Below are 22,464 nucleotides of genomic sequence, written 5' to 3'. Positions count from 1 at the left end.
AGAGCCTTTAGGAACTCAGACCATGCAGCCCAATGTGAAAAGGCTGAGAAAGCCGGACTTGTTTAGTCTGCAGAAGAGCAAGGTGAGTGACAACAGTGACTGCTTAACAGTACTTGAAAAGATAATGGTCTGGTGGCCTGGGGAAGCTTCTGAATCTCCATTCTGGATGCTTTTGAGATTTGGCTGACCAGATCCACAGCTGCCCTGTTGTCACATTGACAAGAGTGCTACTTGGAAGGGAAATTGGCTAGCAGGCCCTCAAACCAATGCTTCAGTGGTTCCTGTGAGGTATGCACAAAGCTAAGCAGATTCCATAACTGTCATATTTGAAAACAAACTCCTATCTAAAAGTTACATATGATACAGGCAGCTATTTATAGGTGTCCACATGCACTGTGACTCCATTAATAAAACTTCTAAAAATGTTTCCTGGCATATTTTTGCTTTAAAGATATTTTAGTATTTTTTTGTACATGTTTGTCCATTTAACACATCTGCTTCAGTCAGTTCAGCTCGTTTGAAAATTCTGTGTAATGACACAATTAAGGAGGGACACAAGATACTATTTAAATCCATAAAAGGTGCTAAAGAGTTTGAATGGTAGTCACACCTGAAACATAAAGGTACTCTGCCTTTGACCATCCCTAAAGATGTGCTTTGAAATATGAGCACTATCCGACTTTAAAAACTGCTTAAAATTATAATAAAATTGTTCTGAACTAAAACTGGAGCTTACACCCCTTCATTCAAAAAGAATAAAAACATATTGATAGCTTTCAATGGCAGTACTTTCTCTGAAGACTTATTCAGAGATTTACAGAAGTGGGTCACACACTTGAAGCCAGTTCTCATTTGTGTTTTCTACCCTCAACGGCTTTAACTTTCATTCTTCCTACAACTGTGTGTATGGGGGAGATAGGAATGATACTTATTTCGATTCACAGACTCACTTCATCTATCTACAGTTCAGATTTAAAAAAATAAACCCACTAGCTTAAAACCAAACAGCATACACATGTTATTGATAAAACAGACTAGAAAATATAAGAAGCAGCTGCACCGTCCCTAGAGACATGGGGAGAGGTCCATCATTTTTACATCTATAACTGCAGTACTACCCCTTGGAAGAAAACAAAATGTAAGTGCACAATGAAAAGCATCATTCCAGCAGGACTAAATGCTGAAAAAAGTATCTTCTCCCTACTCCTCCTGAGCATACTTCAAGATCTCCTAACATCCACATGAGTTAACTGAAAGTCTGGGTTGTCCACGGATTTTCATGCCACAGTACCTCTAAAGGGTAACTGGTAATACACATGAAAGAACTCTTTTGAGGGGGAGGAGGAATCTGCTCATCTTGTGCTATACACCATTTTTTAAGATCTGAAGAATACCAAAGCTACTTTTGATGGAACAGGCTTTTTTTGCTTTCTAACACCATGACATTTGAGATTCAGAAAAGAAGGAGGCGGCTGATGAGAAAGAAGCAAGGGTAAAATGGTACAAAGTGTGGTTTTAGGAGCAAGAGCTGATCCTGCCTGTAACAGTTAGAAATGGGTAGGTTGCTGTGAGCTGTCATTAATGATGACATAATGGAGGCTTCCTGCTTTACAGGGCATCATTATCATGGATACAGAAAATCTCAATTCAAGTTTTTTTTTTGCATTTTTCTTTTTTTTTTTTCTTTTTTTTTTTTTTTTAATTTGGCCAGTAAAGAGCTTGCTGTGCTGCACTGATGAAATCACAGAAAGTTCTAAAACCATGTTGCATTGCAGCTGCCAAACATAATGATGGAGTCTGATGCACAGCAGTTCATCTGGAAATTGCCAAGGGACAAACACACACACACACACACAAAAAAAATCAGTGCTATATTTGCAGTCACACAATTGCATGGTGCTTGTAAATGACTCCTTTTATATATGTTTTGCTATACCTGATTTTCAACTCTTGCAATTTTTACCTAAGTTATTTCAATGACAAACTTAACATTTTCTTTCTTCTCAGGCACTAATACCTTTTGGTATTTTCTGGTAGCAAGATATGTATACCTATGTTAGTAAAAAACAGCAACGTAAATGCATTTTTATTGGCTATATCATATAATTCATAAATGCAAAATCAGATATCCACTTGAGTGATGCAGGAGGTACATTTTATCACACTGCAATTCATTTATTTTTTCCCCAACTTAATCTGATGGGCTACTCTAATACAGAATGGGATCACAGTACATGATCCCACCCCTATCTTACAGATGACAGAGTAAATCACTACCTGCCGTAACTGAGTTTTAATTTGTTACAGCAGGAGAAGACAATTACAGGTCAACCTGTCAATGGAGTAATGAGAACAGCTGCAACTTGTTGACCATTTTGGTATGCTATTGCAGGACTAAGATCACTCCCCTGCTAAGCAGAAGCAGATGGCCAGGGTTGCGCAATTCTGCTTCTTGGTGCAAAGTAATTTGTTTTTTAGAATTTTTAGGTACATAAAGAAAGAAGATACAGGTAAGCTCTTCTATAGGAATCACTGCATATCAGAAATAGCTTGTGCCAATGGTACAGTACAAGAGTGGAAAGGAACATTATAATTGAAAATATAAAAGCAGAAAAGCAAGACAATGGAAAAAGCATGAAGTAGAAATGTTGAGAAATGCTGAGAACATTACAGGAGAAAGAAACTTTCACTTTTGTGAAAGTGATGAAAAATAACATTTGAAAACAAAATCCGAGGTCACTGAAAAAAGAAAATAATCCTTTAAGGCTGGTTAAATAGTTGTCTTTTACATTTTGTGTATTCAAATGAGGAAATCCAGAAGAAAATCTTAAAGTAAATGTTACTGCTCAATTCCCAAAAGCAAAGAAAACAATAAAAACATTTACCTGTGTCCTCATATATTTACATACAGGACCTGAATCACCTCTCTATCACTCTGGTTTGTTCAAAGTTCTCTTATTTTTACCAGCATGAAAAAGGACACTGCTGAATTAGAGAAAACTCACAGAAGAACACTTCCTCTACCTCAAATAACTGAAACTTTTTTTTCCCCCCTCTACTCTTCATAAAGCCTGTGATATTAAATATCAGCAAATCCTTTTGCTGACCACCTTAAATAAGATTTTTCTGAATTGTTTGTGTAGTATACTGAATAAAGGGTGAAAGTGCATGATATTATTTTTATATATCATAGGTTGCCCAAAAAGTACATGATGCTAAGAAAAGAGCAACTTTGGTGGTAGATTTTCAGCAGTCTACAGCTACTAATAATCTAGATTATTCTTTCTTTAAGTGTGCTGCATTTTCTGATGTGAGATTAAGTTATGCTGCTGTTTGGGCAAATGGCATTTTGTTAATACATTTGTTCAATTTTTTTTTAAAGTCAAGCAAGTAAGTTCCCTAAAATAACTTGTTTTAAAAGAATTTGTATTCAACATTGCTCATAAATAAACAGTGCTGAAAAAATCCAGTCATTAGTGGTGAGTGGGAAGCCACTAATTTCCTGTTGTAGGTCCTAAGCCAACAATTCCTGATAGTTTTAGGTTTTCATTTTTAAAGCTATTAAGATTAATCCTTTCAAAGCAAATAAAGCATTTCAAATGAATGTATGAAAACTGAAGTTCTTGATTCCGTAAAGAGCTTATGTGCTACTCACAATTTCAAAAAGAAATTAAAATTTCTCATCAATTTTGCTATCATTCACTATCAGGATCTCTAATGTTCCTCAGAATGAGACTACACTGTGAGATTAGGAAAGATGCAAATAAATCAAGATCCTTTATTTCAGCATCTTAGCTCCAATGTGTGACCTACACATTAGCATTAGTCCCTTGGTTACACTTAGCCATCGATGTAAGAGGCTCATCTGGCTACATGCACATTTGGCAAGCTCTTTCCAGACAGATGAATTTTTCCAGAAGGAGCTGTTAACCAAATATTTGTGATCTTTAGGCAATACTCACTGGGTCAAAAGTCCAAAAAGTTTTGCCTTCTAGAGTGATGCATAAGATTAAAGTTATGCTAAAAAAATCTTACTACTGTCGACTTCATGAGGAATTGCAACCCAAATTATTGCTGTGCGTTGAATTCCCTGTAGAGTGCTCACAGACACTAATCTCAATAATTCCTCTTGTACTATGACTTTACATAGTATAGCTCAAAAAAGCCTATTTATATTAAATTTGCACAGCACATGTCCAGGATAAAATGATCAAGTGTAATACACACTACATCTGGCTTTATTATTTAAAGACTAAAATGGGCTATAATGTAAATGTAACCTTTTCTATGGTTAATTCAAATGTGGCTTTTGGGGACAATGTATTGTCAAGAATATGGGAATTTTGTAATCACATATATATGTACACCTACACATAAGCACACAGAGATGGGGTCTACATAAAAAATTAGTTACCCAATAAAATATGTAGATACTTTGAGTTGTAAATACTTTAATTAAAAAGTTCTGCCTAACAAGTAGCAACTGGAATATTCTGCTTCAAGTCTTCACTTTAAGAAAATTGAAAAATATTGTAATTGAGTAGTACTAAGGCTTTATGTACAGTCTTATTTTTCTAACTCAGTTTTCTTTGCACATATGAGCCATCTGCTTGAAGGAAAATGGGGAAATGTCACCTCTAATAAACACACAATGCCTGTGAAAAATTAAGATTGTATTTGACAATGCTACAAAAGTACGAAGAAGACAAGTTGGGTGATGCTGATTATCTTCCAGATCTTCAGTAGATTTTCAACACCCATTAAAATATTCGTCTTCAAAGAATTTGTCAGGGGAAAAGTAAAGTGTGGTTATGTGGAACAAATTCCTTCATACAAAAATTCTTTTACATGGTTTCCTATCCAGGATCATCAGTATTTCAGCAAGACGAAGGGATGTTTTGGATCATCACATTTCAGATTGAATTTGAATTGATTATTGTTTACTTTGTGACAGTATTCTCTTATTTGACCAACATTACATGTCAGTTTGCATTTCTTATTGCCTGAACAAACACACTAAACGTTTTATTTTGAATCATCCATCTTGATAGGAGAAGGATATATGGACTTTAACAGATTGTGAAAATACAAAATTATGTCTGAATCTAGTTACATATAATGAAATTATTATAAAAGCATCAATTAAAAAGAATAAGTGAAAAGCTTGCTTTGGTTAAATAACGTGTTCCTTCAGAAAAGAGCATAGAACATAATGAATCTGCAAGGTGTCATATTGTTACAATGTCTTCAAAAACTACTCTATCATTTTCTAAAACCATTGATTAAATTATAAACTTCATTCTATAAAAGACTTTGTCTTTCTTAAACATTCATGAAAACTAAGGCTGTGTTAAACCAGCATAGTAGGATGAAAAAAACACTGAAAACCAGCTCTTGTTCCACATCATCTGTGTGTCTGCACTCTGCAATTCAACCAGAAAACTGAGCAGCAGCCTGTGGAAAGAATAACTTCTGCCCATGCAGGGTACCAAGTGAGATACACCTCACTTGCACTAAAATTGTTACCAAACCCACAGAGAACAACTAGGGAAAAGTTTCCCCTTGGCAAAGAGTTGGACTGAAAACATTCAATTTTAAAATCATACCAAACCAATCAGAAAATACTTGTAGAAGCAAATAAAAATGTGCATTCTTAAAAAAAAGAGATCCTGGACATTTCTAAAAAGGAAATATTAACTTCTTTTAAGAGAGCAGTGAAGGTGCTCTGGATGCTGCTGCTGCAGCATCAGAGTCGCCTTCTGGTTTTGGTCTGAACAGTAGGTCCTTTCTGCTCTATCTTAAAGAATCGATTATTCATTCCTATTCTCCTATCATCAGATCATCTCCAAGCAACTGAGAAATTAGGAGTTTCCCCATTGGTCACTAAACTCGTATTTTGACTTTCTGCTACCTGTCTTTAAAATTACAGCAGTCTAGAGACAATACCTACTTCAAAATACAGCATTACAAAAGTGTACAAAGGGAAACCTGTTTAATCAATGGATATATAGATGGGGGGTGGGTGGGTGGGTGTGTCCGTCCAGGAGCTTGGCTAACATAATTTATATTGGAGGAAATGAGAGAAAGTCACTCACCCTGTCCTGGGCTCACAAGATGAACTCCTGATGGAGTGGATCTCCAGAGAGATCCTTCCCCACTGGCAGTCAGCTCTTAAATGGGTCTAGAAGAGGTGGAGCCAGGCTCCACCCCTTCCTGCAGCACAGGTGAATTGCCTTCACCTGTGCTCCCGTGGCTGACTCATTGATTAATCAAAGGTTCAGGCCGTGATTCAGTAGCCCCATACAGAAACCTAATTCTGGTTAAAAAGAAAAAAATCATAATGAACTCAGAGCCATCTTTTTGTACCTGCTCACGTGTGCACTTAGAACAACAAAATATTCTGAACCAGTTCTTTAAAAATGCCTGAAGGTCTGAAGGCATCTCTGACACTTACTATTACTATTTTTTTTTTCTTACTACTATTTTATTTTATAGTAAATACTATAGTGCAGTTCTCTATAAATAGTATGCACCATACCATTATTATATTCTCTAACAGTATCAGTATATTAGACAGAAGATAATGCACCAATAAGTGCTCTATAAATGATGGGAAAAATATTTATTAACAAATGAGAGCAATGTAGCACATGCTTCTCCATAAACCTCTGGCTGTCTTGGCACCCCTCTGCCCATTACTTTACTCTCATGGGTGAAGAAGTAGCACTGGGTCCTCCTCTTAAGCTGTTTTGGCAAGCCTCTGTATTTTTCATTTGCATTAACACTCTCCATTATAAAATCCATTTCTATGGCGGGATTCTAAAACGTCATGCTAAGTCAGTCCCTGAGGAAGACAAATATCTTGCGTTGTATAGATCTGTACATAAAAACCACACAGATTAGTCTAATCTATGCAGATTAGATAATAAAAAATAATTTTCATAGCTATTTTGCTGAAAAAACCTGAACACATAACTCTTGGGCCTCACTTCCACCCTTGTCTACTAACACAGTATACACATCACATTCATGTCGTGCATCAGACTAAATAAAATGTAAGACTTCAGTAGGGAACAAATTGTCTTCTCTCTCCTCGTGTGCATTGAGCATCTTGTTCCTCTTACTTGCCTGCTAACATATATAGTTCCCCATCATACACACACTTCCATAATTCTGGCTTTTCAAATCTCTTCCTATCATACCGTATATTCATGGGATGCACCAGTTCAACACGGTTTGTTTATCCACATGCACTTGCATCAAAACTGAATCAATATAACCAAATTTTTGAGTAGGAAAACCTCTAGCTACCTTCTCTACGTGACAGAAGACACTCAGAGCTTTTTTTAGTAGCAGTCTCATACCTCAGCAAGAGTGAGAACACCCTGCTATATAAATGCATTACCGAATACTACAGTCAGTAGCAACACTTGGGTTTTCCAGCTAGGTGAGGGAATGAAAACTCACTCCCTTGTGTCCATCATATTGCATTGCTGTGCAAATGCTTTCCTAAGAACCTTAATCAGGTCTATCTTCAGTTGTCTCTGCTAGGAAATACTTAACTGCCATATGTCTTTCAATGACACAGGAGGCAAGGCGTAGGTGATTTCTTTTTTGTTTCAGCAGATTTTTGGTTTTCTTTGTTCTGAACCATGTTTTTCACTATCCATTCCTCAATGACACCAAGAGAGGACACATATTACTCTGTGTCCAACACACTATTAAGTACTGTTCGGAAGTAATGACATAAAGCAACCTTTGAATAACCTTTGTTTGTGACAGAGTTTTCATCAGTTACATGAACAGAGAAAAGTCTCCCATTTCTCCTATTCTGCTACAAATCTTGGGCAGAGGAGTTTAGGGAAGGAGGCTCTGGCCTTGAGTGTGTCTATATTGTCCATGAATCCATGTATCTCACTGTGATGAAGTCATCCAAAGTCTGCTTTCCACAAGGACACCACGAAAACATATGCAAATAAAAACAACCTCTTTTTCATTCTTAAAGGACATTCTAGGGTGCTGAAGATCGGGCACAAATAAAAACCTGCCCAAGATGATGAGGCAACATGAGACAGATGATGGACAAATGAAATTTGTGGAACATCATGATAGACTAATAAATGGGAACAGAGACACGGATATAAAAGCAAGAGTAAATACTAAAAGCTTACCCTGGGTCCTAATTTGAGATCGTTGTTCCTCTCCACTTTCCCAACCCCTGAGAACTTGGTCTTTTCTGGACAGAAATGGAGCCTTTTCCTTTTGGCTTGAGGAGCTGGGAATTTGCTACTCACAGTTGGAAAGCAAGAATTGTGATTGTCACTATGCAATCAGAACATTTTTCTTTTCATATGTGAAGTTCTGGTCCTATTTTCCTCAGAAAACAAAGGAAAATCAATGTAGTAGGACCTTTTTGTATCACAAAGGATTTTGCCCTTGGTTCCTAAAAAGATCTAACAACTCTATAAATGGACAAATGTGCCCAGCAGGTACTTCTTGAAAGACATGGAATTTGTAGGTATCAGGTAGCAGTAAAGACGTACAGGAAAAATGCATGTATCTATTCAGAACTTTGGAACAGAGCTGTATGCACCACAAATCAGGGTAGATGCAGAGAATCCCAGAAGAAATTAAGTAGGAAGGGAAAGAGAGTAGAGATAAAAGCATTTATATGTATTTACATAGATTAAGCTGGGCAAATTGACAGCAAGCCAATATACACTTACGGAAGTGGCTGACAGCAACTGATTACAGGAAAAGGAGGGGAGGAACATCAGAGATTTGCAAGTGCTTCTTGGATATATGCATCCATATAACAAGATAGAACAGCCAAAGTGAAGAAAGTGATTTTCCAAAGCTACAAAGAAAATCTGCTTAAGAAAGCATCACTTGTTTGGCCTGAGGGAGAACAGAAGTTAGATGACAGGTGCATGCTTTATCCCGTGAAAAGGGAAGAATACAGCACTAGAAAAACTAACTTTGGCTCTGTAGACTACATAAGCCTGTTTTTTTTTACTGCCAATTTCTCACACATAAGTCTAAGATACATCAAAATCAGAACTTTTGTTTTCAGTCCTCACAACTGTTAAATAAATCTCGAGACCTACTTTGCATGAAGACTTTGCCTACTCTTTTGAAGAAATCTGCTTAGGCTTACAAAGCAAGGTGGCTTGAAACCTTTTCTAGAATCTGTACAAGTAGCCATAGTCAGAAAAGTACCATCCCAACATACTGCAAGAGGAACAGCTGGGAGATGCTGTAAGATCAGGAACAGGCAACAAAGAGACCAGGATGATTTATTACTTACTATATTGAGAATGGCATACTCATTTTTTTGTTCATGTACTGACTTCTTTTGTGGCAATCTGCCGGTGCTGTGATTTGGCCATTCAAGCAAGTCATGTCTCAGCCCACACACTCTGACATTGCTCCTATCAACCTATTTCAAAAATTTAGATATCTCTACACAGACTCATCAATACTACTTCTAAATACTATGTTGGAATCCTTCTTTAGACTCTCTCTTAAAATCCTAAGACTAATGACATGGCTCTTCCTTGATTACTATGCTTAATGGAAAGTTCAAAAAAAATATATTATTTTAGACATCCTCTATCATGGCTAGCACTTCCAGACGTACCTGGGCATGTCTCAGAGATCCCTGTTCTTGCAGTGCAGCCCCTAATCACACACCAGATCTTCTTGCTCAGGAGAAACTGCCAAAGCCATGATGACTATCTGCAATCAAGCTTCTGTCTGAAGTTTGTGCTTCCCTATGGCTTGCTCTTAGTCGTTCTTGGTGGTGTTTTTTTTTAAACAACACTAAAGGAATGCCCAAGAACTGTGCTCATCTCTAGAGGTTTCAGTTCAGACTTACATTAACCTCTGTCAGGCACAGCAAAAGTTACACATTTATTTAGTACATTTATTTCTCAAATACAATGACTATATGAAGAAACAAAATAAAGAAGATACAGATGAGTAGGATACAATCTGGAACAAAAAGTTGTGAATATCTTGCTTGTTCAAAATGTCATCCTTGGTCTATCCCTCACTCAGATGCACTCTCTTAATTTAAAAGTATGTTCTTGATTTCATGTTGATTTCGTGACTTCATGTCATTTATACTACTGTCTTGTTATATCAGTGAAGGTGTATTAGTTAATGAATAGATTACACTGATGCACACGGGTTTTGATCCCTAAAATGCTAATAATTGGGTAAATTCCTACAGCATTAATGATGCTAACAGCATGCTGGCAGTTCCTCTTTCCAATTTCTCAGTGCTAGCAAAAGTCTCTCATTTGACCTTGGCAAGGCATTTAAATTCTCCATGACTGTGTTTTCTCATCTGTAAAATTAAGGCTATAATGCCTACCTACTTCACAAGAGGGACAATGTTAAATTGAATGTATTAATGCTTTAAAGTGTTTTCAGACAGCTGGATCAAACCCATCACAGAACGCAAGTTATTATTAAATTATGCTTCGCTCAGTTAAAGCTGTTACATTACTGTATCTGATTAAATAAGGAAAAAATATTCAAGTGACACCTTCTAGACTTTTTTTTTTTCAGATGAAAATGGTACTCTATCACCAGCCTAAAGATTAACTTGAAGGCTTACTCTGGAGAAAGAAAGAAGGCAAGGAAATGTAGTGATCCACATGTGAAGTGAAAGAATCCTAGAGAGGAAGATTATCAGGGCATTTAAAGCAACAGTAAGGTAGAGCAGTAGGCAGTCGCACCTTGTGCCCACTGTAGTACATCAGCTTCTGGCAGCAATGTGGTTTCCATTTGTCTCAGTGCTGGTGGCACTGGAGAGCACCCTCTGTCCCATCATGGCAAGTACTGTGTTTGGCTTCCGCTGGGAGTGGTGGAGCAGAGGTTGCACTGCTGTAGTCTCTTCCCTGGTAGAGCCAGCCAGCTCTCAGGCACAGCTCAGATACACCCTGTTCAGTCACAGCAGCTAATCCATTCACGACGAACGTGGAACATTAAGATGTCAGTTATAGAAAGGGAAGATGTGTTGTAGGAAGGTTGTTCGTACCTGATGCCTTGCCTATATCTCCTCTTGACCTGATGCGTGAAGCCTGGTCTTGTCCTGTGATCTCACATCAGGGTCTTGTGTGGGGGGAAGGGGAAGGAGTGTTTGGATCAAGAGCTGCAGGAAGATGAGAAGGGTTTTGGACAGCATGTTGAGGTGGATGTTGTACTGGTGTTGATGCCGCAGGTCCCAATGCCATCAAGGCATTTCTTGTGGATGACAAGGAATCTAGGAAAGTAGTGATTAACATGCATATCAGTGTGATTGACAAGCTATGTTGCTTGCTTTGTGCTAATGTATTGCATGGAAAACACCTAATCTAGGCATATCAGAATTAGCATATATGTTTAGAGTACAGACTTAAATCAGAGATATTTAACATCTGTCCCAATGAATAAAGAAAAACTGTTTGATGGATCTTTCTGCTCAATAAACCATAGAGATCAGATTTTGTCTTGTGGTGAGACATTTTTGATTAGCAGAATTCCAAGCAACCTTCTTTTAGACTGCAGAAAAGACCAATGCACTTGCTTTCCCCTTCATCCATCCCCAATTTATGAATCCAAAAGAAAAGAAAAATAATAAGTACAACATTTAGGATCAATAACCTGTTGATAATAACTGTGTGCTCCTGTTATTGTAAATGTACACAAACATTTACATTTACATTGTGTAAATGTACACAAACAAGGGAGATATGAACAAAATAATCTGAGTTTATATTGTCTAACTTCCAAATCTCCCAAGAAGATTGCCATAGAGGTTTCGAAGTCTAGAGTTTTGTACATGTGCCTTTTCTGACAATATATTGCATATATCAAAGTATCCATTCTCTTTTTTTTTCTTTTTCTTCTATCAGATCTGCAGAGGCTGGACTACATTTTTTATTATAGTACCAGTCAAAGATTATGTAACTTTCTAAAGAATTAAGCCACTTCAACTTAACATAAAAACATCGATGCCACATTTCCTTCCTTGAATCCCTGCAGAACTGATGCTGTATAAAATGTGTGCAGTAACTCCTAGGGTTAACACGATGTGTTAACTCTTATCTTCTGTTGGTATCACACTCAAATGCTCCTTCTCAATTTTCTTCTTTTAAACAAGACATGAATAAGCCTTTGCAATAGACTTCCTTTTTTTTTTCCCTACCTTATCTCTTACAAATCTATGTCAAGTGCCTGAAGATGATTTTATAATGATATCTCTTCTATTTATTTGCTTATTTGGCCTACTTCTAATTTTTAAGACTCTGGTATAATTTAATACACGATCATCCAGAATCACTCTCCTGCTGCCAAAAACTACTTGCATCCTCTGATTGAAAGATCAGCTACTTCCTTTGGCATTTTTATGCCAAATGTTATCTCTGGATACTCTCTCAGCAGCAGAGTTAACATTCTGCAGTCTGTTCCAAGTGAAATAGTACCTGTAAATTCTATCAGATGATTAACTGTGAGGACCTGAATAACCATATCTCTGATGGTAACCACGGAAATGCGTTTTTAGAATATCCTCAACTGGGAGATCAATAGCTGCATTATAACAGTTTTCTTGCACCTCTAAATTCAGTGACACTGCATCTTCTAATATTTACAGCTCCACCTTAACGTATCTAGTTTATGCCTCCCAGCTTGGCTGGCTGGAGGAACAATCATATGATTTATGTGTGAAAGCCATTTACCCAAAATAAACTATGGTAAAGTATGCTCAAAGGTACAGTATAAGACTGCCACTGTCTTGAGAAAATAAAGCATGTAAATTTGTATTTCATTTAGGAATAGTGGAGCAATCAAAGCTTCCAGTAATGGCTGGAGTAGTGGATTCAGTGGGCTGTTGCAGGGCAGTGGGCCATTTAAGCAGAAAGTTAATTTCCTTATACTGTACTTATCTACAGTATATAAAACATTTTAGATAATCATTTGGCTAATTAAGAAATTAAGCAGAAACAGTTCTGTGTGTGAAGGAAAAAGTGTAAAGAAGGAAAGTGAGAGCTAGGTGACAAAACAATTACTCAGAGTGAGAAGTAAGAACATCAAGTCATGAACAAGGAGAATGCAGGGGACTGATGAGAGAAGTGAAAGGAAGGGGAGGGAACTGCAGAAAAGGTGATCACCTGCTGAAGTGTAAAAGACTAGCCCCCTAATGCAGATCTTTCATTAATAGTGATTGAGATATAACTGTAAGGTTTCCATGTTCTACTACCCCTGTCACAATAAAAACCAGGATATTCAATAATTTACGTTCCACAGATTGACATATCTGTTCTGTAGTTTATACTGTTCCTCAATGAAAGAAGTGAGTGAATGGGAATAGCCTGTGCTGCATAACACAGCAAGTGCATTTATATTCCCTTCCACTGGCAATTCTCCTCAGAACACCCTGCATGTGGAGAATACAGAAGCAGCAAGACAGACCACCATAGTTAACACAAACCTCCTGAGCCTCTGAGACAGAGACCATGTCGCCAGCACTGCAGATAAGAAGCAATTTCAGTGACATCTGGTAGAATTCACCAGATGTTCACATCTGAATTCATGCTTGGTAAGACAGGAAGAAAGGTAGATCTTATGAGAAAGAGATGCACAACATAGAAGAACTGAGAAAAAGCGAAATTAATTTTGAAAGAGATGAGCAAAAAAAAAGTAGATCCTACTTCATGTGATCATTTCTCAAGCGTACTTTAGATTGTAAGTGAATTTAGATTGTAAGTGTCAAAAGGTATGTCCCCTTGTCAGCAATGAACAGAGATAGAACCTTTTATTTAAAATGAGGGAAACTGCCAAATTAAGACACATGCATCAAAGATCTAAAGACAGATTAGAAAAGTATTCCGTATCTTTTTCTACTGCTAAGGCTGGAACTCTGTATTTATCCATTTTGAATTGTATTTTATTTTTTTTCCCCCCAGTCTCTTTCTAAAGTTCATCAAGATCACATTAAATTTTAACCCCATTTCCTAGCTAACACCAGGGGAAAAAACAAACAAACAAACAAACAAAAAAACCCATTAACAGAAATCTGCAGTTCATGTCCTGAAGTTCTGTGCAGATGTCAGCTAGGAAGAACATGTTACATTTTTATTTTTAGATTCCAGCAGAAATGTTTGCAGGTTATGGCCCTGAGTTTTGTGGCTTCTGACTTTCAAAAGATTTTCAAATATATTGTCCAAAACTACCCATTTCCCTTCAGTAGCAATGGAGGTCATATCACAAAAGCAACTTGAAGCTACAGAACATAACTGCAAGTCATCTGGCTGAAATGGTTCCCAATCATAGGGTCATTGTTTTAAATTGCATTAGAAATATTCATTCTGCTTTATCAGACCTATTACTTACCGCGTTTTTAATAAACAAACCAAGGATCTGCTATTTCCACCAATTCTTAGCTTTGGAGAAGCAACCATGGGTATGGGTTCCAGCTATCTGTAGACATTCAGTGACCTGTAAGAGTTGCAATAAAAATTACCTCTCCTCCAGGCTGAGGAATTAGCAGCATCCTGTAACACAGAACTCTTTTCTCAGGCTGTTCGCTTGCTGGGGAGATCTTTTCATCTGCCTGTTCATTATTGAGAGTGCTTGTTTATCTGCCAGATGACTGTTGAAATACAGAGTGCAGGAGTAGTGAATAATCTACTCCTTCACTTCACTATGCTTTTCCAAAGCACTTATGGCCAAATACTGTTTTGTCAGGCATCAATTAACATTAATCAACATCAATCCATTTTCATTTCTGCTGTTCCTTCAGAATTCAATATATATGTGGATTACAAGAATGTAATGTCCTTTCCTGCATTCATTTCACTGTACACTTTTGCTTTGCCAGTTGTCTAGGATCTTTTTTTTTAAGCTGTACTATTTGACATTACTAAGACTTGGCAAATCTTCAGCTACAAAAGGAATAGGTTAGCATGCATAACTAGACACTTAAAATAAATAGTTAAATGAAATATTCAATTGTGACAAATTCCAAGCTATCTTTCAGGTTTCCTATTATACAGTAAACTTAGATTTCTCATACATAGTTCCTATAAAATGGTTTCTACTTTGGACAAAGCAGAAAATTATTAGTCTGTCAATACTTCAAAGTTCTAGACACCCCTGAAATTCTTTCAGTACATCCCACACAGGCTCAATGTTGCTGATCTTACTAGAGAATTGGCAAATCAGAGAATGGATGAGGATGAAAATGACCTACGAGGATCATCTAGTTTAATGCCCATGATCAAAGCAGAGTCAACAGAAGAAAGCTGCCGAGGACTGTGTCCAGTTGGGTTTCAAGTACACCCAAGGATGGAGACTGCACAATTTCTCCAAGCAACCTATTCCAGTTTTCATCCATCCTCATAGTAAAAAAAAATTAAAATGGCCAGGACACCCATGACCTTTTCTGCAAAAGCTGCTTCCTACCTGTCAGCTTCAGTGTACATCAGTGCCTGATGATATTGCTCCTTAGAGGCTGAACTGCCTAAGGTTCCTGTTTGCCCATTTCTCCAGACTGTCAAGGTCCTTTTGAATACTAGCACACCCATCTGGTATATCTGCCTTTTCTCCACTTTTGTAGTCACCTGCAAACTCGCTACAGCTATAGTCTGTCCCCATCACCCAGATCATTATTGAGCAATACTGGCCCCAGTATTGATATCTGAGTTCAGAAAACATTCAGTCTACCTTAATGTCCTCTTATGTAGCCAGTACTTCATTATTTCATGAGCTCCTTGGACTTTTGTATTGTTAGAAAATTATCATCAATGCTCTCCAGAAATCTCCTGCACTGCTTGTGCTCTGCTTTTTTGTCCTTCCAGAAGACTTGAGACTGACATAAGTACCCCTTGAGAAGAAGAGATGATAGCTGGTTACAGTAGTCCCACTTTAATTTCCTAATAGTGATTCACCAAATATCGTTTCACCTTCCCTTACAAACACTGTTTCAAAACTAAATTTTTATCTAAATTTTGCACATCGTATCTTCCAAAACTCTTAACTATCTTGGTAACCTTCTGCTGGACTCATACCAGTATGCCAATGTCTTTTACACAAGACCTCAAAATTGGTTCCTGTTAACATCATCTTGTGTTCCCTTTGTACAGAGCCCTGCCCTCTGTCATCAATCACTCCTCCAGTCTGGTGTCTGCTATAAACTTGATAAGGGAGCACTCCATCCCATGCTCCAGGTCAATAATGCAGGCATTAAATAAAATCAGCTCCACTGCTGGTTGACCTCTGAAGGACACCACTGCCAACTGTCTTGTCTTCTCAGTCCATTCAGTATAGCAAAGTTTAAATGTAAAATATCATTATTCTACATTTCTATTTTCAGAAATTTTAAAGACTCTTATCAAGTTCATTTTCATTGTTTATGAATAATTTACTCTATCGTACATGCTATTTCAGTGCATGTTTCTTCTTTAATACAATCAAATCTATACGAAATGCTTAGTTACCACGGGAAAAAGCAAATACTTCTCAAGGAATATGTTCTCAATCCCTTGCCACTGCAAAGAAGAAATCAAATAAAAAGTTTCAGATAGATAAGCTATCTATCTTTCAATAAGTGTGAAATTTTTAGCAAGGCACATTTCTTCAAATTCAAATATAAATATATTTCTTTATATAATAATATAAATAAAATGTCTGTTTGCACAGGTTAGAAAGACACTGTGAAAGGGCTTGCAGGCACTTGCCTTCTTATTTGATGGCTACGCATAACAAAGCTCTTTCATATTTTTCTAGTATCATCCATTCCAGGTATTCAAAACTCATGAGTCAGGCTCCAAAATATCATGAAACTGTATCTAATCATGATAAATTTTTATTGCCTATTTTATTTGCCTTTTGATTTCTGAATGCATTCTATTACCTTTTCAAGTTTCACCCTGCAACCACACAAGAGACTTCTATTTTTAAATGAAAGCATTAGAGAGACTTCCTGACTGATAATTCATCATACCACCTTCCTCACTGCTTCCAGCATTCACTTCAGAGATCTCTGCTACTTGCTTTCGTTGTTGTTTTTTCTCTTGAATGTGATGGAAAGTCTCCAAGACAGATAACTTCACTTACAAGACTTAGACTTTTTCCAACTTTCATTATGCTCCCAAAAAGCCCTTTTGGTGCAATTTGAAGTCCAAAGAAGTAAAAGTTGATTGGGAACAGCCTTTACGTAAGATGACATAGAAAGAAACAATTACATATAAAAGCTCAAACAAATTAAAGGAACTGTTTTCCACTGCGTAGTGGATAACACAAAAAGTAGATGAACTAACAGTCAAATAAGACAGGCAATTCTGATAAAAAATGCATATTAATCAAGTGCAGCCAGAAACCACAATCATAGAGTCCTAATTCTGATGTTTGGGCCAATTAATATTTAATTAACCCTAATAAAATGCAAAAGAGCAAAAGAGACAGTTTTTTGGGTTGGGGCTTGGATTTGCATTCTTCTTTTGGTTTGGATTGGTTTGGGTTTTTTTAGAGGACCTAAGATGAGTAAGTCTCCTGGATTGTCTTGATACCTGGGATTTACCTCCTTTTTCAAATCAGGCATCGTGGGGATTTGATCAGATGGATGGAAACAGTGCTTAGGATAACTGAGTGCCTATATTTCCCAGTTGTATTAGACTTTCTTCAAACAGAGGCATCCACAAGCCTCCAGTCAGCCTTATCACTCATCTGTGTATACCTTCTATTATTCCTGTATTCATATTTATGATGGAATAGAACACAGCTCTTATATAGATATGTATCACTGATCTATCTAATGTCTGTTTATAATACTGTACCTGCTATTTTGCATTTCATTTGTTATGCATTGCACTTTGATTTTAATGCATTTGCTTTCCTGATACATCTGCTCAGGGAAAAGGATTTTTAATTGAAAACTAAACTTGAACTCACTTGGAATGTGTGCAATTTAGCATATCATTTTATACTGTCTTACCAAATTAATTACATATGATTACATATGTGTGACAGGACAGTCTGAACTGTGGCTGAAATACTACAGTGATGGTAAACTACTAATTGCTAGGTTTGGCAAAGGTGATTATAATTAGGCTGTCAAAGGATCAGTGTCAGAACAGTCCTGTTTAACATTTTAATTTTTATATGGAAGGAATAAACAACCGGTTAATTTGCTGGGAATTTGCTGATGTTATTAAACTGGATGCTACTGAGAATACCAACAAAGACAAGAAAACAACAGCAATAACAACAATAACAGCAAGGAACTTAGTCTACAAATATGTTTAGAAAATAACAAAAGAGATTAAATTTTGAATGCTGCAAAATCATTAATTATCATAGCACACCACACAGTGAAAATATTCAGTAACAAAAATAAGTCTGAATGCAGTGCTAAAAGAAGTACTAGAAGCAGAAAAATAGACACGAAGTATCCAGAAGAGGTAAAGAAAAAGTACCAGATAATATAGAGATATTGGGAGGTTCCTCATGTGCAAAGATATAGTTCCACTAATGAGTTTAATTCTCAGACATTAAATAACTGGTCTCATGTCAAAGCACAGATGGTACCCAGGCACTCCTTTACCACACATAGACATAAAGGTATTTCTTGGACTAGAGAAGATCAGTTCATGGATAGGAAGAAGAAAGAAAAGTATGAATGCTCAACTTGGCAAAACAACTGGTCAAAAAGTTAATGGTCTTTGCGCATCTGAACAGTACAAAAACAAATCCCCATTGGTACGACCAAATACATCATGTGGATTAATTTGACCAAACTTAGATGGTTAAGCTAAATATTCTAGTTAATTTCTGTAGATAGTGGAAAGAAATAGCGTATTCCAGGACAGAATTTATCTCATCCTAAAGCAGACATCCATATGTGTGTCCGCCTTGACTATAAAAGCTGACTAGCTCAGACATACATATCTAAAAATAAATGTGATGAATCAGACAATATGTCACCTTTGTATCCATCATCACACAGTTCAATTCAGCTTTGCTGGGTCCTACCTATAAATTTAGGTCTGAGTTATGGGTCATGTCTTATAAAGGAAGATGAACATATATTTTATTTATTTATTTATTTAGGAGTTTTATCAGTCTGAACTATGAGTACTGAGGTAAAAGTGAGAATGAAATAATTCTGAATGACTATCTAGGCAGGATTCCCTCCAAGTAAAGTGTATTAGAAACTGGTTGTTTAAACAGAAATTAATTAATGCTTTAAAAAAGCCATCATTTCAATTAAAATATATATATATATATACCAGAAGTAATTATCTTCCAGAAGTTTGAATAAATGACTATAAAACATAAGAGGTCTCACAAAGAAGAGAAGAAGCCAAAAGCAAAAGGCAAGCTTTTTGGATTAAAAATTAGCCATAATCCCACAACCTTTCCTACAGTACTGCATAGGAATACACATTTACGTATAGAGACTATTTAGGTTAATTTAAAGTCAAAGTATGCACTGCATCTGTTGTATCATTTCCACTGAAAGAACTGCATATTTATTTATGCAGTATTCAGTAGATAAAGATTAATCTTTCACTGATACACGAAAAACTCAAATCTTAAAATATCCTCAATGTCTCATGCTAATGAGTGCTTTTGTCATCAGGGAGATGAGTTTAAAATTTCTTTCAAGCAAGAAAGGTCATACTGTGTTTCTGTTTACCAAGAAATCCAAAGCAAAAGAATTGCAGTTCAAACTCCTTATAGTTTGTGAATACAATCTGCCTCTCAGCATCATTCCTAGAAGGAAAAGTAAGTACTCTCTATATACTGATAACTCAAGGACATGCCAAAGTTTCCAGAGACATTTTTACCTTCACATGCTACTTAAAAACAAATAGGGCTTTCTTCCTAAATCAGATTTCTATCCCTGCTCTTCTTTGGATCTCAGCACGCCAGTAGGAATAAGAGAGCAATTTCTATGGGAACCATGCTTCTTCAGCATGAGGGTGAAGTAGGAGTCAAGCAGGTGAGCAGAGAACGGTGAAACTCTTCTGCTCTCTCCAGAAAGTAATTCAGTAAATGATGTAACTCCTCGAAGTTCAGCCTTGAAGCAGCAAAATAAACAGGTTATCACAATTGATAGAAAGGGGTGAGTTGAACGCGAACAACAATCAGCTGTCCAGAGATGACAGTATGATCTTAAATCTCAAAGATATGGCATTACATATTACAACAAATGAAAAACAGTATCAGTGACACTTAGCCAGAAATTATATAAGAAAGGACACAAATGGTACAACCTTGCAGTAAATTCTTCACCCTTGGAAGATCCTGAATAAAACCTGAATGTCTTTCGAAAGGAGATACTGCTATTCTGAGGGAGGCTGGTGAAATCTGGAATCACTGGACGGACAAAGTGAATGTTGTGCACAGGTTTGAGCTAAGCAAGTCAAAATATACCTATTTTGCAAATAAATCTACTGGTAGATTTTGGCCAAGTTAGGACAGGCAGCAGTAACACCAAAACTTAAAAGCAAAGAATTAGTGATTCTTGTTATAAGCGCAGCACATTCAGCCTACTAACTCTTCTACCAACAATCCTACTGTTGCCAAGATTTTATTAAAACAATTACTGACATACCAATATCCTTTTTAAGGCCTACATGCTTTCTTTTGCTTTTCATTCACCCAGTTTTCCTTGCAGTTTGGAATGCAGGTACACCACAAAAGAGAGGCTTTCCAGTATTCCTGTCAGATCTTCATGTATTTTCCCATATAGAAGGTGCTCCTGCAGTTCTCCATAAAATGTCTTAGTCCCAAGGCCTCACTGTGTCAAAAGCACACCTGTATTATAGCACCACAATGACTGCAGCTCCCAGAACAAACTTCGGATGAACGACCACCTGACTTACGTATCTTATCATTGCATTTTCTAACCAATCCACAGGTTTATATGTAGTATTTTTTTAACACTGTCTCGAGTTAAATTAAAAAAAAAAAATTACACTGAGGTTCATTATTCTGGCTATGGTAGTGGTTTCTTGCTATGCAGACCTTTTTAAGGCACATTTACCTCATCAGAAATCAATAAAAGAGTCCTTAGTGAAAATGAGAATCAGATCAAGAGCATTTTTCCTACGGTAATACAAGAACCTACATGATTGCTTTTATCAATAACGTTTTAATAATTTAATAGATATCATATAAATATTATAAGGCAATTCCAGCTACACATCAAATTCTTATATATGTTCTACAGTATAGTGAGGAATTCATATTTCTATTAATGTTGGTTTGGAACTGCAACATCACTGGGACAAAATGGTGAATGCAGTACAACACAACTTCAACATACCTCATACTAAAAATGAACACATATTTAATTGGACATCAAAACTAGGAAAAATCACAAAAACCTCATGATTTTCCTTAATGTATTTAACATCATTTTCAGAACTTTTTCCCCTGGACCCATTTAGCAACAAGCCCACTCCAGATTAAAATAGGAATAAAAATGCATTTCTCTGTTCTTTGTTCTGTTGCTAAATGCCTCTGGAGTTAGCCTGACTAGCTACAGACCTCACCTCTTCACATACAGAACTCTATTAACAACATCTGAGTCTCTGAATTTCTTGTATTTTAGATGGTAGCAAGCCACGCACTCCTAAAGGAGTTCTGTGCTTGGATATTGCATACAAGCTGTTAGGGAGGTGCTTTCTCCTGTTACTTCTCTTAAAAAGAGAACGCTGTGAAACACCTACTTCTTCGCGACATTTCATCAGCCTGCTGTTGATGACTCCTCTCTGTTGGATCCCTGCCTCTCCTGCTGACTGTGGGCAGATGAGAAACCACAGCGCGCTCAGAGCCAGGGGTCATGAGCTCTGGAACTGTAATGATATGAACCAAGATAATGTACACACTAACCACGAGCAAGAAAAAACCCCTGCAGAGGGAATCAAGGATAAGAGATGCGGGGTGAGGAATGGACAACAGGACTGAGTACTTTGCTATAATTCACATAGCAGATTTGGAAAATAAGCAGAATAAGAAGAACCTCACAGAACAGCGCTTTCTTCTCTTTTTTATTTTGGAGCCCTTTAGTATGTTTAAAATATTTACTGCCACTCTGTGTCAAACAAGAAAATGCTTCTAGTGAGATGGTATCAGCTAGTATCAGAACTGGATAGAGAGCATTTGAAATTGGAAGGAAATTCTATTTTAAAAGAAGATCTATGCCAAAGAAATATGAATAACCTTAAGTTATTGTGAAAAACTATTTATTTTTTTCACTTTCAATCAAGCAGTTTGCCTCAATCTATTTTGAAAGAAACTCTGGTTTACTTCTGCTGAATACTCTGTTAGTTAGCTAGCAGTGGACTGTTCTCAGAGCAGTTTGTGACGATGTCATACTTAAGTCTAGCTGCAAATGATTCAGAACTTAGTGAATTGTTGTTTTAAAGGAACTTGCTTTCAGAAGCAAAACAAATCCATGCATTG

At 36.8% G+C, this 22,464-nt stretch overlaps 1 protein-coding gene and 1 long non-coding RNA gene across 2 annotated transcripts in view; both read right to left on the bottom strand.

Annotated features, from left to right (window-relative positions):
• Positions 1-22,464, bottom strand: part of GABBR2 (gamma-aminobutyric acid type B receptor subunit 2) — a 444,892-nt gene that overhangs the window by 402,836 nt on the left and 19,592 nt on the right. The gene's annotated exons all lie outside the window — the stretch shown is intronic.
• LOC146544658 (uncharacterized) lies at positions 9,894-14,512 on the bottom strand. Its single transcript, XR_014882382.1, has 2 exons — positions 14,383-14,512; positions 9,894-11,272 (listed from the first exon to the last, which is right to left on the bottom strand). It is a non-coding gene; the product is annotated as an uncharacterized LOC146544658 (long non-coding RNA).

Source organism: Meleagris gallopavo, chromosome 3 (assembly GCF_905368555.1).
Source record: "Meleagris gallopavo chromosome 3, MGAL_WU_HG_1.1, whole genome shotgun sequence".
NCBI classification, from domain to species: Eukaryota; Metazoa; Chordata; class Aves; order Galliformes; family Phasianidae; genus Meleagris; species Meleagris gallopavo.
Note: the sequence above shows the minus strand (reverse complement) of the source record. Positions and strands in the feature narration are given on the sequence as shown.